This window comes from Canis aureus, unplaced genomic scaffold (assembly GCF_053574225.1).
Source record: "Canis aureus isolate CA01 unplaced genomic scaffold, VMU_Caureus_v.1.0 ptg000379l_RagTag, whole genome shotgun sequence".
Taxonomy (NCBI): domain Eukaryota; kingdom Metazoa; phylum Chordata; class Mammalia; order Carnivora; family Canidae; genus Canis; species Canis aureus.
In genome coordinates this window covers 1-5,437 of record NW_027554590.1, presented here as the reverse complement: position 1 = coordinate 5,437, position 5,437 = coordinate 1, and the positions used below count along the sequence as shown (strand labels likewise).

The window sequence follows — 5,437 nt, the reverse complement described above, 5'->3', positions numbered from 1 at the left end:
TTGCTTCTATATTTAAATAGAATGGCCCAGGAGGTATAATTAGGAGTTGATGTAATATGATTGGGATTAAGTTATATTGTTTGTTGAGCTGGAACGCTTTCTCAATTGGTGGCTGCTTTTAAGCCAACTATGGTGATGTTAGTATATACTCTCTAATAAAGGTTGTATCCTGATTCTAAGAAGCTGTACCTTCTTAGACTATATTTTAAATTTACATTAAAATTTTGTTTTTTTTAGGTAAATTTAAAGTTGAACTAAAATTCTGTTTGTGGGCAACCAGCTATCACCAGGCTCGTTAGGCTTTTCACCTCTACCCACAAATCTTCTCACTATTTTGCTACATAGATGAGTTGATCCTTTTAGATTGTTTATGGGTAGCTCGTCTGGTTTCGGGGAGCTTAGCTTAAGTTCTCTTTGTTAAGTCGTTTCTGGCTAGTTCATTATGCAAAAGGTAAAAGGGGTAATCTTTGCTGTTTAATACTGTTAAGATGTCTTTCATCATTCCCTTACGGTACTATCTCTATCGCTCCAATTAAAATTTCTATCTCCTATACTTTTATTATTTAACTAAATGTTTTACTTTATATGTCTGTGATACTTAAGTTTGGGGTTAGTTGGGCTAGCTTTTGTTCAAAGTGGTCATAAGTAATGAAATCTTCTGGGTGTAGGCCAGACGCTTTAGTTAAGCTACACTTTGATTAATCCAAGCACACCTTCCGGTATGCTTACCTTGTTACGACTTGTCTCCTCTTGTGTCTTAGTTAAGTTAATATGGTTATGGTTGTGTCTTATTACTTGAGGAGGGTGACGGGCGGTGTGTGCGTGCTTCATGGCCCTATTCAATTAAGCTCTCTATTCTTAATTTACTACTAAATCCTCCTTCAGTTTTTAATTTCATAAAAACGTTCGTGGAATGTTCTTGGGTAGAAAATGTAGCCCATTTCTTCCCACCCCATAAGTTACACCTTGACCTAACTTTTTTATGTAAAATGATTGTGCTTACTATTCTACCTTTTGAGGGTTTGCTGAAGATGGCGGTATATAGACTGAATTAGCAAAGGGTGGTGAGGTTTATCGGGGTTTATCGATTATAGAACAGGCTCCTCTAGAGGGATATAAAGCACCGCCAAGTCCTTTGAGTTTTAAGCTATTGCTAGTAGTCCTCTGGCGAATTATTTTGTTGTAAAATTATCTATGTTTAGGGCTAAGCATAGTGGGGTATCTAATCCCAGTTTGGGTCTTAGCTATCGTGTAGTCAGATTATTATAAAGTCACTTTCGTGGTCTATTTTATGGTAACTGTAGCTTTTTACGGCTTAGTTAAGTTTTAACTTTAGTGCAAAGGTATCTTAAACACGCTTTACGCCGTGGGCCTATTAGTTTGGGTTAATCGTATGACCGCGGTGGCTGGCACGAAATTTACCAACCCTTTTTAGTATGGCTTAGTCAAACTTTCGTTTATGGCTTAATTTTTATCACTGCTGTATCCCGTGGGGGTGTGGCTTAGCAAGGTGTTATGAGCTACTTAAGAGTGTGCTTGATACCTGCTCCTTTAGATCACTGCTGATTTTAAGGGCATTCTCACTGGGGCGTGGAGACTTGCATGTGTAAGTCTACTAAGAACTAATAGGAAGGCTAGGACCAAACCTTTGTGTTTATGGAGTCGTGCGACTCATCTTGGCATTTTCAGTGCCTTGCTTTATTAATTAAGCTACATTAACTTATACTGAAATTGTAGTGTGTATAATAAATAAAATACATAGTAAATATGAGAGGAAAAAAAAAGGGGATGCTATCTATAGATAGACCACGAGATCGAATGCGTGTAAGACTGTTGTGTTAAGTTAACTAGAGTAGCAATACATTTGTATACAATTTAAATAAAGCTTGTGAGTATTGTATGCACTTAGTCCTGTTTTTGGGGTTTGGCAGGACATAAATAAGTGTATAATAGATGACATGAGTTTATGGGGGGTAAGGGGGGTTTGTATAAGTTAACTTAATGTCTTGCGCGTGTACGTACGTGTACACACGTGTACGTACGTGTACACACGTGTACGTACGTGTACACACGTGTACGTACGTGTACGTACGTGTACGTACGTGTACACACGTGTACGTACGTGTACACACGTGTACGTACGTGTACACACGTGTACGTACGTGTACACACGTGTACGTACGTGTACACACGTGTACGTACGTGTACACACGTGTACGTACGTGTACACACGTGTACGTACGTGTACACACGTGTACGTACGTGTACACACGTGTACGTACGTGTACACACGTGTGTCCTAGAATTATATGTCCTGAAACCATTGACTGAATAGCACCTTGATTTTATGCGTGAGTTGATAAATGATAATGAATAAGTCCAGCTACAAGTTATTTGACTGCATTAGGGCCGCGACGGGCATATTCCCTGAGAGCAGAAGATAAGTTAGAGTTAGTGCCGTTGCGGTCATAGATGAGTGATAGCAGATTCCCCCCCTAAAAATAAAAGATACCAAATGCATGACACCACAGTTATGTGTGATCATGGGCTGATTAGTCACTAGTCCATCGAGATGTCCCATTTGCGAGAATTAGTAGGATTGGAATAAATAGAGTCATGGCCCTGAGGTAAGAACCAGATGCCAGGTATAGTTTCATGATAGTAACCCCCACATTAGCATGGGCCCGGAGCGAGAAGAGTGACATTACAGGCAAGGATTGATGGTTTCTCGAGGCATGGTGATTAAGCCCTTATTGGACTAAGTGATATGCATCTAGTTACTGTTGAGGATCAATGGGTTGTGGAATTGGACTAGACATGTCCTATGTAAAGATATAATATCATGTACATGCTTATATGCATGGGGCAAGCCATTAATGCACGACGTACATAGGGGAGGGAAAGAAGGATTTTTTGGAGATACTGACATAGCACAGTAGAGGTGGTCCAATATATGAATGTAGGGGGTGTCAGGGAATAGTTTAAGAAGAATTTCAGCTTTGGGTGCTGATGGTGGAGCAAAGAGCTTCTTCCTTGAGTCTTAGGGAGGGCGACTACTCTCCATTTTTGGTTTACAAGACCAAGGTAATGATTATACTACAAAGACTCTTCATTTTAGAAGATTATTTTCGATAACGCTAATTGTTGGCATTAGAATCAATAGGATGGTGAAATATAGAATTGAGGCGACCTGTCCGATAATGATGAAAGGGTGTTCAACTGGCTGTCCTCCAATCCAAGTTAAAGTGAGAAGATCGGCGACTAAAAGTCAGAATAGGCATTGGCTGAGGGGTCGGAATATTATACTGCGTTGCTTAGATGTGTGGAGGAATGGAATGAATGCTAAAATTAGGATGGAGAATACTAGGGCGAGTACACCTCCTAATTTATTAGGGATAGATCGTAGGATGGCATAGGCGAATAGGAAGTATCATTCAGGTTTGATATGTGGAGGGGTGTTTAGGGGGTTTGCAGGGGTGTAGTTGTCTGGATCTCCTAATAGGTCTGGTGAAAATAAAACTAGTGATATTAAGACTAGGAGCAGGAGTAGGATTCCTAGGATATCTTTAATTGTGTAGTAGGGGTGAAACGGAATTTTGTCTGAGTCTGATGTGATTCCTGAGGGGTTGTTGGATCCGGTTTCGTGTAGAAATAGGAGGTGTACTATTGCTAGAGCTGCGATGATGAATGGAAAGATAAAATGAAATGCAAAGAATCGTGTTAAGGTTGCTTTGTCTACTGAGAAGCCACCTCAGATTCACTCTACTAAGTTGGTTCCGATATAGGGGATGGCGGAGAGAAGGTTAGTGATTACAGTTGCCCCTCAAAATGATATTTGTCCTCACGGCAGTACATAGCCTATGAATGCTGTGGCTATGGTTGCGAATAGTAGTACAATTCCAATGTTTCATGTTTCTATGAATACATAGGATCCATAGTATAGGCCTCGTCCCACATGTATGAATAGGCAGAATAGGCAGATGAAGAATATGGAAGCGCCATTTGCATGTATATAGCGGATAATTCAGCCGTAGTTAACGTCTCGACAGATGTGGGTGACCGATGAAAAAGCTGTGGCCGTGTCCGATGTGTAGTGTATAGCTAGAAATAAACCTGTTAGAATCTGTAGAATCAAGCATACTCCTAATAAGGACCCGAAATTCCATCAAGCAGAGATGTTAGATGGCGCTGGGAGGTCAATGAATGAATTGTTGACAATTTTGGCTAGTGGGTGGGTTTTTCGAATGTTGGTCATTAATGTTCTTATAGTTGAAATACAACGATGATTTTTCATGTCATTAGTCATGGTTAAATTCCATGTAGGAATAATGATAACATACATTGTATTTATTTTAAGTATCGTTTTTGTGATGAGTTTTGTGGGTTTTGCCACTAAACCATCTCCTATTTATGGTGGGCTTGTGCTAATTATTAGCGGTGGGATTGGTTGTGCGATTGTTCTGAATTTTGGGGGTTCTTTTTTAGGGCTGATAGTGTTTTTAATTTATTTGGGGGGTATATTAGTAGTATTTGGTTATACAACTGCTATGGCTACTGAGCAATACCCTGAGGTGTGAGTTTCAAATAAGGCTGTTCTAGCGGCTTTTATTACTGGTCTATTGTCTGAGTTGTTGACTGCTTGCTATATTTTGAAGGATGATGAGGTGGAGGTAGTATTAAAGTTTAATGGAATAGGGGATTGGGTAATTTATGATACGGGGGACTCTGGGTTTTTTAGTGAAGAGGCTATGGGTATTGCGGCTTTATATAGTTATGGAACCTGGTTGGTGATTGTTACAGGTTGGTCGCTGTTAACTGGTGTGTTGGTTATCATGGAAGTTACCCGTGGTAATTAAGGATTAGTAGGCTGAGAATTATAGTTAGTATGAACGATAGGAAATAGAGCTTGATGAGACCCTTTTGATTTGAAATAAGGGTAGAAGATTTTATTTGGAAATACGAGATTGATTTGGGTAGGATGTTTTCTAGTCAGATGGAGTCCAGAAGTATAGATGCTGATTTCTGGCTGATGGTTAAACTTGTTTTAGGTGTGAGGCGGTGCATAATGGTTGGATAATAGCCAAGGAGGGTGGAAAATTTAAAGTAATTAGATGGATAGTTAAATTTGAGTCCTTGTATGGTAAGGTTTAGTTCTAGTGCCAGGATGAAACCCAAGATAGTTACTGCAAGGGCTATCATTTTTAGATAATGAGGCATAGTTATCTGTGGGATGGTGGTGGGTGTGATGCTGTGGGAGATAATGTATCCTGCAAATACACTTCCGATAAGGAGTCGTTTAATAGAGTTAATTAGGAGAGGATTATTCTCGTTGATAAGGATTATAGGGGAGAAGCGGGGGCTGGCCTAGTAGAGCGAAGAATATAATTCGGGTGCTGTAGGCAGCGGTTAGGGATGTGGCAACGAGTGTAATTAAGAG

General features: G+C 39.9%; 1 pseudogene; it reads right to left on the bottom strand.

The window, feature by feature from the left end:
* Positions 1-696: 696 nt before the first annotated feature.
* LOC144310067 (18S ribosomal RNA) lies at positions 697-1,651 on the bottom strand (annotated as a pseudogene).
* Positions 1,652-5,437: the final 3,786 nt, after the last annotated feature.